Raw genomic sequence first — 12403 nt, 5'->3', positions numbered from 1 at the left:
AATCAACGAATGTGCATGGTTTAAAGCGCACCTTTACAAGTCTCAGTCACAAATGACAGCTCCAGTAAGCCCCCTAAGGTTAGAGACGTGTAGAATCAAGACTCTTTGGGGTTCCCGGTTCATTGTTCGCCGGTAGGGGGTCGCAAGCAGCGTGGCTTTCTGAAACTCGATGAGGATTCATCAGAAACATGATAACAGTCACCCGTTCATTGTGACCCTTTGACTTTTATTGGGAGTTTTATATAGCTCAGAGATTCAGTCAGATGTTGTCACATGACCGAAGGTAGGCCATTTGTTCACACGAATCCATGATACTCGTAGTCTTGATTTATAAATGGCAGGTTTGTGAGATTGTACCTAACCACAAATAGACCTCTTGAAAGGTATTTCATACAGCCGAGGAATCTTTCAAAGCAGGAATAGAAGGTTATGCTCTCACAGTAGGCGCTACTGTAGATGATTGTTTTGAGGTTGGCTGAAGATGTACAGCTTACTTTCCTATTACCAGTTTATCTGTTGGAAATGTGGTCGAACATAGTATGCGGCTGTATCGCCCAGGTGGAAACGACGGGGCCCCTGCCGCTCTTATTTAGAACAGTTTCTCCGGTAATCGATACGCTTCTGCTGGAACTACATTTGGTCAGCTTCGTCGATCATTTGGGATATCGATACAAGTGGGCGTCTCGGTGTTTAACGTGACGCAGTTATTTGGAGAAAGGCCCTCGAGTCGGAGAATGACATTCAGCCGTGTAGCAAAGCACATTAGGCTGACAGCCAGCGAGAAAGAGACACAGGCACACAAACACTACCGTTCGAATGTCCTTGTTTTTGAAAGAAAAACACATTTTTTTGTCCATTAAAATAACATCAAATTGATCAGAAATAGTGTAGACATTGTTTATGTTGAAATGACTATTGTAGCTGGAAACAACAGACTTTTTAAATGGAATATCTACATAGGCGTACAGAGGCCCATTATCAGCAAACAACTATTGTGTTCCAATGGCACGTTGTGTTAGCTTATCCAAGTTTATCATTTTAAAAGGCTAATTGATCATTAGAAAAACATTTTGCAATTATGTTAGCACAGCTGAAAACTGTTGTTTTGATTAAAGAAGCAATAAAACTGGCCTTCTTTAGACTAGTTGAGGATCTGGAGCATCAGCATTTGTGGGTTCAATTACAGGCTCAAAATGGCCAGAAACAAAGAACTTTCTTCTGAAACTCATCAGCCTATTCTTGTTTTGAGAAATGAAGGCTATTCCATGCGAGAAATTGCCAAGACACTGAGGGTCTTGTACAGTGCTGTTAACTACTCCCTTCACAGAACAGTGCAAACGGGCTCTAACCAGAATAGAAAGAGGAGTGGGAGGCCCCGGTGCACAACTGAGCAAGAGGACAAGTACTTTAGTGTCTAGTTTTCCATAAAAAATCTGCCGTTTCCAGCTACAATAGTCATTTACAACATTAACAATGTCTACACTGTATTTCTGATCAATGTTATGTTATTTGAATGGACAAAAAATGTACTTATCTTTAAAAAAACAGACATTTCTAAGTGACCCCCAACTTTTGAACGGTAGTGTATATGTACACACACACACACACACACACACACACACACACACACACACACACACACACACACACACACACACACACACACACACACACACACACACACGCACTGCTTACCCCTCTCTCCCTCTAGCTCGTTGCCACGGGCTGTAGTGTCCCACTCGTCCGTTTGGATAGCTGTATATTTCTGAATGAATAAACCTCGTGTGCACATACAGTAGGTACCTCAGATATATCCTCTGTTTTCACTCCCTCCCGAGCATAGTCCGAGTGTTTCAACTCCGTTTCACACTGGGAATATCAATGGAAGTGGAAGCCCGTATCAATGGCTTTCGGGAGATTAGGCTATGCTACGCTGTGTAAAAAGAACGATATTTTCATCAGATCTGGCAGAGATCATAGCAACGTTTCCTCGAGCAACATCCCGGTCTGTAATCTATGGTGTGACCGGGATGGGTTCCAGGACAGATCCAGTGAAAGGGGATTTAGTGGCTTATGGAAATAGAAAGGAGAGAGTGCCCCCCCCCCCATGAGACATAGAGAGGTGTCCCCACTGTGTGAAGGAATTACAGAACTGTGTCACAAACATGCATACCGCTGCAAAAACTGTCTCGCTTTGAAACAGCATCCCGAGGATGATTATAGTCTTGCTAGCCGGGCTCTCAGCGGCTCTGGGAGGAAATTGGTAAAAGCGATGCTCTTTCTGATGGGAAGGAGAATGGTCAAATGCTACCGCATATGAATGCTGAGACATACTGTATCTTAATTTCCCCTGGTTTTCAGATTGAAGAAGAACAGACAGGAGTGTTGAGTCTCGAACAGGAGATTGGAGTGGATCGGGTCTTCTCTGGTAAGTCATGCTACGATACATAGCTACTGTACTTTAGGTCACTGGTGTTCACTGGGTCTTTGTGCTGATATTCCTTCATATCACATTTCATACACAACATCCTCTCTTCCCCAAACAGTTTCATTTCCCTCCAACACATGGAATGTTAACGCCTTGTCCTCAAACTTAAACACGTGTTTCCCATCTATCGCTTGGGATGCCTGGGCGGTTTCTGCTCTGAAAAAGACTCCACGTTTGATATTACCAGCATGCTAAATGGAATGCGTGAAGTGGCGCTGTACAATTTAGTGGTCTAGCCTAGGAATGAATCAACGACTGAATGGCTGCCCTCCCATGGCAATGTCATGACTTTCCCTTGCTCGGATGGAATCTGCTCCTTAATTGCAAGATCCGTCTCTAGTGTAGCCTAGCCATTCGCCTAGCTGCAGGCTAAAGGTCATTGCGTGCGTTTGTGATTGGCGCTTGTCCACTAACGCTGTGTGCCAATGTGTCCCACCCTCAAATTGGGGCACGTTTTTGGAGGCGCCACATGGTTTTAGCTTCATGCAGTGTCATATAGAGTGCCTAAATGTGTCTGTTCAGTGCATGGAAAAGCTGATAGTTGTCAAGGTAACAAGCCTATCTTTTTGGTCCCTCTTCACCCCCCATTGAGCTAAGGGAGCATTGGTCTTAAACATGCCACTTTGAGAATAAAGTGTCCCAGTTGTGCTTAAATAATAACGTGTCTCAATAGCACTGTAATGGCACTTCAGAATAAAGTGTTCTGGTGTCTCTTCTATTAACATAAGGTGTCAGAACACATGGATTTCATGCTGAGGGAACATTCAATTTGGAAGTGTGGCGACATGAGACTAAAAGGTGTCATAATGCATTATAACATACTGTAGGTGTCGTAACACATTATAACACTTACTGTAGCAGGCCACAACACGACCCGGAGTAACCTTTGCCCTGTGTACGAAAGCAGTCGGTGCTGTGATGATGACAATGCCGTTCCTGTTATAAGGTCCTGTTGAAGTGATAGTACATTGCCTTTAAGAGGAAGGGACATGAAGTCAGTGTGTTCAGTGGACTTTGAAGGATCCTACCTCCCACCTCGGTCGTTCCACCTACTGCCCCACAAACAGCAGTGCAGGGGGACACTGCAGCGAGATCCATTAGATGCTGCACAGCTGAGAGAGAGAGGGGGGGGGGGGGGGGGGGGAGGGGGGGGGGAGAGGGGGAACGAGTGGGTAGAGAAGGAGGGAGTTAGAGCCAGGGAGAAAGAGGGGGAGAGAGAGGTGGGGTAGAGAAGGAGGGAGATGGAGGGGAGAGAGGGGGGGGGGGGGGGGTAGAGAAGGGGGGCGTTAGAGCCAGGGAGATGGAAGGGGAGAGCGGGAGGGGGGTAGAGAAGGAGGGCGTTGGAGCCAGGGAGATGGAACGGGGAGAGAGAGCTGGGGGTTAGAGAAGGAGGGAGATGGAGTGGAGAGAGGGGGGGGGGGAGAAGGAGGGCGTTGGAACCAGGGAGATGGCAGGGGAGAGAGGGGGGGGGTAGAGAAGGGAGGGCGTTAGAGCCAGGGAGATGGAATGGGAGAGAGGGGGGGGTAGAGAAGGAGGGCGTTAGAGCCAGGGAGATGGAATGGGAGAGAGATGTAAAGGGAAACTGACATGTAAAGGAACACTGACATCTCTGAGCTCATCTAGCCACTCACAGCTCACATTTGGATGACAAACACTAACCCCACAGTCACACACATTCCCTCGCTCCTCTCACTCTTTACCTCCCTGTCTGTCTCTTCCTCTCTCTGTTTGTTAATCTCTCTTGACTCACTCTCTCTGTCTTTCCATTGCTCGCTCTCTCTCTACCCCCCCCCCTCTCTACCCCCTATCTCTCTCTCTCTACCCCCCCTCTCTCTCTACCCCCTATCGCTCTCTCTCTCTCTCTACCCCCTCTCTCTACCCCCTATCTCTCTCTCTCTCTCTACCCCCCCCTCTCTCTACCCCCTATCGCTCTCTCTCTCTCTCTACCCCCCCTCTCTCTACCCCCTATCGCTCTCTCTACCCCCCTCTCTCTACCCCCTATCTCTCTCTCTCTCTCTACCCCCCCTCTCTCTACCCCCTATCTCTCTCTCTCTCTCTCTCTACCCCCCCCTCTCTCTACCCCCTATCGCTCTCTCTCTCTCTACCCCCCTCTCTCTACCCCCTATCTCTCTCTCTCTCACACTCTCTGTCTCTCTATCTCTCGCTCACTCTCTTTCTCTCTGCCGCTTGTTGTGTATGTGTTGGTCAATACCGCTGTGTGTTCCAGGCAAGAGAGGCTGAGTCTACACTTTTGAATCACCACCCCGGCAGAGAGAGAGAGAGAGGGGACCAGAGAGAGGAGAGAGTGAGAGAGACAAAGAGAGAGGGCTACAGAGAGAGGCTGTGGACTGAATCGTCAGTTTGAAACACACTGAGGTGTGAACCAACGGGTCTTTGTGAGCGCCCGTATTCAGGACAGAGGGACGAATATGGCCGATGCAGAGGTTTCTATTCACGTCACCCAGGCTCTCTTTCACAGAGTTCCCTGGCTTGCTTCCGGAGAGCTTGTTGGTATTGTTGCTTGTGTTTTGTAGGTTTTGGTGTCAGCTGGCAGAGACAGGGGGTGGGGGTGGGGGGTGAGAGCTGAGGGAAGATCCACCCAGAATGAAGAGTCGTTGCCGCAGTTCAGATTAACACACATGGATAGGTGTGTAAATGACACAATATCTTTTTCGTAGCGTTGGATTTTTTTATGTCACATACACGAGACAATCAAATCAATGTATATTGTTGTTTTGATGAATAACCCACTTAACTACACTATGGCAGCCTCCTACACTCAAAACAGTGCACTAGGTTCAAAATAACCAAAGTGCAAATATAAGATGTCGCCATGAACCCCCCCCCCCCCCCCCCTCCCTCCCTGCCACCCAAGCTGCTACAGTCATCTGCCAAAGTGTGCTGGTGCCTGGTGTAATGGATTAGCCTCTCCCTGTGAGTCGAGCAGCAGGTAGCTCTCCCCAGTGGAGAAAGCAATGAGATTAACCAGCATCAGGTCTAGGATCAGCTGTAACACAGATCTAGGGTATGCCTCACATACACACAGAAACCTCTCAGCTGTTCTAGGGTCAGCTGTAGCGCAGATGGGGGCCTCAAGGACACCAGTGACTTCAGACAGATACACAGACTAGAGCACATCTCTCTGACCTTTCTCTGACCTCTCTTCTTGTTGAAGCATCTGGCTGTGTCCTGAAGAGACAGGGATAGAGAGAGAGAGAGAGAGAGAGAGAGAGAGAGAGAGAGAGAGAGAGAGAGAGAGAGAGAGAGAGAGAGAGAGAGAGAGAGAGAGAGAGAGAGAGAGAGAGAGAGAGAGAGAGAGAGAGAGAGAGAGAGAGAGAGAGAGAGAGAGAGAACTCTCCAAGGGGGGCACTCTCCTCTGGCCTGTGTGGTTGTGTGTGATACATGTATAACTGAGCTGGCCTGACACACTGGTGGACAGATGGACAGATGGAGAGGAAGAGGAGTTGCCAGTCTATATCTGGCTCTCCCTCTCCATCTCCATCTCATCACTGTGTCTCTCCCTCACTTCCCTCCCCCCTCCTTCTCTTTCCCCGTCTCCGTCTCCCTCTCTCCATCAATCTCCATCTCCCTCTCCATCACTCCTTTCCTCTGCTTCTATCCTTTCATTTATAATCCATCTATCCACCTTAAGCACAGGGACAAAACGTTTTCCAAGCCCTTCTATGCAAACACCACAAGGTCCTATTGGATGGATGGTCTCAGTCGGACAAATTCAAAACCCTGTCCAGTAATTCAGAGTATCTACGTATCTGGACAGAGAGGATTGTCCTCACACGTTTTGACTGGCCTGGTGTGTTATGCCGTGATCTATCTATTTGGAAGTGGTCGGTGTGCAGGGCTGACTGAGAATTTCAATGATTTATGTGGTCGATACGTCTGGGTCATGGTCCCAAGGCCAAGTCTATCTGCTCATCAATATAAACCACATGCTTCATAGTGCTAGGTGTTGCAGAATACAAATAGCCGCATTTTGATGTAACCCCATAGAGTGGCGGACTTACCATTAGGCAGAAGAGGCAATTGCCTCGGGCCTCGCATCATCAAGTGGCCTCGTGAGCAGGGCATAACTAAAGAAAATAGTACTACCAATCAAATGCATAAAAGAACATTCATTTATCTGCTCCGCTCGCTTTTTTTCACGCGATATAAATGCAAACGTGACTTTCATTACAATTAACCTGCAGCAATGAGGCACATTCATTCAGAGCCAGCAGCAATGAGGCACGTTCAGAGCCAGCAGCAATGAGGCACGTTCAGAGCGGGTCAGAGAAAAGGAAAACAAAGAAAGAAGATATAATTTGAACGGAACAATGAGTTAACATATTTCTTTATTAAAAAGAGGCAGAGGCAAAGGTATCATGACACAAGGCGTGCAGACACAGGAGGCAGATGTTCGGAGTCTTACAATGTTTCTTCATCCAAAGGGGTCGGCAAGAGAATGGTCGTGGACAGGCAAAAAGGGTCAATACCAGATCATAGTCCAGGTGGTACAGAGTGGCAGACAGGCTCGTGGTCAAGGCAGGCAGAATGGTCAGGCAGGTGGGTACAAAGTCCAGAAACAGGCAAGGGTCAAAACCGGGATGATTAGAAAAGGAGAATGCAAAAAGCAGGAGAACGGAAAAACCGCTGGTTGACTTGGAAACATACAAGACAAACTGGCACAGAGAGACAGGAAACACAGGGATAAATACACTGGGGAAAATAAGCGACACCTGGAGGGGGTGGAGACAATCACACGGACAGGTGAAACAGATCAGGGCGTGACAAAAGGACATACACAGTATGTATATGTACCCCGTGTATCTGATGCTGTCTGGCAGGAGAGACTATGGGCATGTCACGGGCTACATAGTAAAACAGGGGGCACATGGAAACATCATGTCTGGATGTGTTCACGGTAGTGCTGAGCGATTAGTACTTTTTTTAGGTTGGTTTGGTTTGGGTTTGAATATAAAAAATATTATTTAAAAAAAATATATTTTTTTGACATTAAATACACTATGCGTTGTGTGGGTTGAATGCTGTAACAATATAGAATAAAATACTACTAAAAGTCCCATGACGGGAATGACTGCCGGTTACTGCTCATTATCCATCACTTATTCACTTATTACTTGACTGTAGCCCTTTCCTGCTGTCAAATGACCTACCGGCCTCATGGGTGGAATGTTATTCAGATTTTTTCCCCTTATTTCATAATTAATAAACATAAAATAAATAATAAATGACGATGTCAAACGGTTGTGTTATATTTCAGTCTTCTGTGATGGACAGAAAGTGTAATGTTGGGACGCGAACTCAGAATTGAAAACATTTCAACTCTATATATCAAACTACAACTCCCTACTACATCACACAGTTCGGGCATGATCAGCTTTATCTCTAGAGAAACTGAAGCTGCAATGTGCACATTGAGCTCACAGAAATAAACCGAATGAAATGGAATTCAAATAGCTGAACCCAAGTCGTCAATTCATTGCTTAAAAAACTAAGAAAGAACCAACATTTCGGGTTAATTGCTCAGCACTAGTTCATGGCACATTAAAATGTTATATTTTGGCTTTACCATTAAAACGCATAAAAAAATGTGGGGGACTGGCCTCTAAATCACTAAGTCCACTGCATCTTTGTAAACGTGTGTGTGTGTGTGCGTGTGTGTGCGTGCCTAGATCTCGGCAGACTCATATTGAGAAATCCCCTTTAGCCTCCAGAGTGATTCTCCCCCAAGAAATTGGCTGCCTAATGCAATCTGAGACTGAGAGCTTACAGACATATAGTTACACTTTATCTCACTTTATATCAGGGATTTGTATCACCAGTTGAGATGTCATTTATTTTTGCATTGCCCGTACTGTGACCTGTGTGTAAATGCATTCATCCTTCGTATCCACCATAGTGAGTAGAATTGACTTTGGAGATGGGGATGTCCATGGTCTGACTCTACGCTACAAATATTTATGCTCCTGTCATTCCCCCTGTCTGGTGTTTAAGGACAGTGGAATGACCCTGGCCTAAGCATTAAGCCCCATCCTGGATGGGTGGCACACAAACCAGTGGTGGCTGATGACATAAAAAGTTGGAGGGGGTCGGGTATAGAGGTCTTTAGATAGACACAGACCCAGGATGCCTAGCTGGGTGGCTAACCCCTTAATGCTGCCCTCTGTCGGCCTGTTCAGAGTGGTTCCGAGCACCAGGGGCCATGCTGGCTTCACCCACCCATTACTGTGTACAGTATACCACTCAGACAGACCTCTCCCTTGAATTAGCGCCCACTTCCTATCCGAATCCCAATCCCAGTCAACACTGACTGGGACACTGTTATTAGTTTGGTATTTAAAAAATGTGGCAAAGCAATTAACTTTTTGTCCTGAATACAAAGTTTTATGTTTGGGGCAAATCCCAATACAACACATTACTGAGTACCACTCTCCATATTTTCATCCATAGTGGTGGCTGCATCATGTTATGAGTATGCTTGTAATCAGGGGGAGTGGGGAGTTTTTCAGAATAAAAATTAAACAGAATGGAAGCTAAAAATGAAACAGAATGGAGCTAAGCACAGGAAAAATCCTAGAGGAAAACTTTGTTCAGTTGGCTTTCTACCAGACACAGGTAGATTCATTCACCTTTCAGAAGGACAATAACCCAAAACATGAGGCCAAATCTACGCCGGAGTTGCTTACCAAGAACAAAGTGCGTGTTCCTGAGAGGCGAGTTATAGTTTTAAATCTTTGGCAAGACCTGAAAATCTATCCATGATCAACAACCAATTTGACAGAGCTTGAAGAATTTTGAAAAGAATGATGGGCATTCTTGGAGGCAATTTGAGGTAGGTTGTATGATCACACCGGTAATAGATCTGTTGTTGCATTACTTATGAAGCACAGCAGAGTGAGCATACATTTACTTTTAATTTTAATTTTACTGGGCTGATGGTGCCTGCATCTGATGGTCAGTCTCAGCAGAGGGAGAGAACAGCAGACTGAGGGTCCGCTTCTCAACATCCCTCCACTCTCTCTTTCCTCCACTGACACTGACCAAAAATGGACACCGTCTTCCAGCTGATTGCGAAACTCGAGTCGAAATGCATTATTTCTGCCTCATGCAGAAATTCATGTTGTTACTCCTATGAAGAGAGAAAGTGAAATATTCCTCGATATTAACCAGTTGCGACGAGCAAACTCGTATCCGGGAGCGTAATCATAGCCTCAAATGCATTAGCATAACGCAACGGACATAAATACCCCTAGAAACTTTTCCTATTCACGAAAATCGCAAATGAAATGAAATAAATATATTCAAACACAAGCTTAGCCTTTTGTTAACAACACTGTCATCTCAGATTTTCAAAATATGCGTTACAGCCAACGCTAGACAAGCATTTGTGTAAGTTTTTCATGGCATAATGCTATGCTAGGCTCTGCTGGCAGCAGGCAACATTTTCACGAAAATAAGAAAAGCAACCAAATTAAATCATTTACCTTTGAAGAACTTCAGATGCTTTCACTCAGGAGACTCCCAGTTAGATAGCAAATGTTCCTTTTTTCCCAAAATATTATTTTTGGAGGCGAAAAAGCTTCCGTTTCTTCACCATGCTTGGCTGAGAATTCGACCGAAAAATGCTACAACTATAACGGCAAACTTAAAAAAAAAATTGCTACATAATATCGACAGAAACACGGCAAACGTTGTTTAGGATCCATCCTCAAGGTGTTTTTAACAAATATATTCGATAATATATCCGTCGAGGCAGTTGGTTTCTCATACGCAAGGTTTTCTGAGGGAGACACCATGTGACCACATGCCATATATGGTCCCTTACAGCCATTCTTCAAGGGAAATGCCTAAAAAGACGTCACAATGCTGTAGACACCTTGGGGAAAACGTGGAAAACGTAAGCTCATTCGTAGCTCATTCACAGCCATATAAGGAGTCATTGGCATGAGGCGGTTTCAAAAAATGAGGCACTTCCTGGTTGGATTTTTATCTGGGTTTCGCCTGTAACATCAGTTCTGTGGCACTCACAGACAATATCTTTGCAGTTTTGGAAACATCAGAGTGTCTTCTTTCCAAAGCTGTCAGTTATATGCATAGTCAAGCATCTTCTCGTGACAAAATATCTTGTTTAAACGGGAACGTTTTTCATCCAAAAATTAAATAGCGCCCCCTAAATCCAACTGGTTAAAAAAGATCCAAGCCGCTAATAATAACTACAACGCAACCTTATAGATACATTTTCCTCCTCATTCATTACTGCTGCAGTGCTTGTTGTAGCGCTGAGTGGAAATAGGAAGAATGTGCATTTTATGGCTTATAAAAGTGTTGAATACAAAGTGTTGACAGTGCTGAGTAAGAACATAAACATGAACTCACTCATAAAAACAGCAGGTCTTTGCTGTGTTCGTTGACAGTCTCTCTCTAGTCATGGTTTTAAATGTTTTAGAAATCTCACAGTAACAACTTTGCTGTAGCTTTCTTTTATGCCTGCTACATTACTTCAGACACGGTCATCTGAGACATCTGATTGGCCAGCGGTAGGCCTAGTGTAAAATGCACTTGATTTGCTCTACCGGCCCGCCGGGAAGGCAGAATTTGTACTTTCAGACAGATGAAATGGTTCAAAATGGCAACAGTTGGCCGACTCGGGGGCAGCTGAATCGGGTGCACCTACCGCCAACAGCCTGAGATGAATAAAGGAACACAAGGCTTTATCGTTGTTTTTTTTAACAGAAATGTTTGGCGATCGACTAGGAATGTCTTGGAGACCGACCAGTCGATTTTGCGATCGACCGTTTGGTGACCACTGCTCTAGAAAGTTGAGCGAAGTTCAATCTCGTGCGTCTCTCTGTGGGCTGATATTTCTGCCAAAATGTTACTTAATAAAGTAAAGTAGGTAGAGTACTCAGGACCACTGCCGTATGTCTCAGTTCTATGCACGGAAATCGAGGGTCATAGGCACCAAATAGAAGAACTATCTGCTCTGGTCCAATAAGTCATTTTAGTTTTCTGTTACCAAACCTTTACACTGTGTGCCGTAATGAACACAACTCAGAGGTGAACAGGTGAAGCTTTCTTCTCGGAAACATTCTGTTGAGTAGCGGCGCGTTTATGAGCGCGTCCGATGCAGATCAGGGGAGACGGGGGCTGTACGTTCAGTCGCTAATACATGTAGAAGTCAGAGCTGATATCTTTGGAACATTTCAGAACTGCCCCTGATTACAGCTATTAGAACACATTAGAGAACATTTCAATCAAGCGCACCACGAGGGAAAACATGTTCACTCTAAGCCTTGGTTTTTAGAAGCCAGCAAGGCGTCTTTCAGCAGACCTGGGTTCAAATACTATTTGAAATCATTTCCAATTGCTTTTGGAGCATTTGCTTTAGCCTGCCTGGAATGACAAATGGATGGGATTTTTGCCATTTTTCCACTATCCTATTGGTTAGATTGCACCAGGCAAGCTCAACCAAGCCCAGATAAAGGATATTCTATATTCTAATATTATTCTATTCTATTATTTTGAGTACTTTATGAACACAGGTCTGCCAACCCAACTGGGGGTTCTTTTAATCACTAGCATTCTTCCTTTAATTTCTCCAAAGTATTTCTGTAATGAAACGAGGTCACAGCGAAGTAATAAGAACATCCAATTCGCTTAGTGAAGAGAGATCTCTATCTCACAGTTATTTTGTTCTTCGTAAAATATCATGCATTACTCAGCCTCTAATAGTTAATTAGATCGATTCCCATCAAATTATATTTTAATAGAAAAATTTAAAATAAGAGAGAGAGGAGAGTGGAGAGAGAAGAGAGTGAAGAGATGGGGAGAGAGAGAGAGAGAGAGGAGAAAGTGAAGAGAGAGAGGAGAAAGTGAAGAGAGAGAGGAGTGAAGAGA

The 12403-nt window shown here is 45.0% G+C and overlaps 1 protein-coding gene across 17 annotated transcripts in view; it reads left to right on the top strand.

Moving 5' to 3' along the window:
- LOC109888919 (neuronal cell adhesion molecule) overlaps positions 1–12403 on the top strand; it is a 103893-nt gene that overhangs the window by 46321 nt on the left and 45169 nt on the right. For all 17 annotated transcript variants that reach the window (XM_031823170.1, XM_031823166.1, XM_031823159.1 and 14 more), the window contains exon 2: positions 2362–2428. The gene's annotated coding sequence lies outside the window, so the exon portion shown is untranslated. The remainder of the gene's footprint in view (positions 1–2361; positions 2429–12403) is intronic.

This window comes from Oncorhynchus kisutch, linkage group LG4 (genome assembly GCF_002021735.2).
Source record: "Oncorhynchus kisutch isolate 150728-3 linkage group LG4, Okis_V2, whole genome shotgun sequence".
Classification (NCBI taxonomy): Eukaryota; Metazoa; Chordata; class Actinopteri; order Salmoniformes; family Salmonidae; genus Oncorhynchus; species Oncorhynchus kisutch.
Note: the sequence above shows the minus strand (reverse complement) of the source record. Positions and strands in the feature narration are given on the sequence as shown.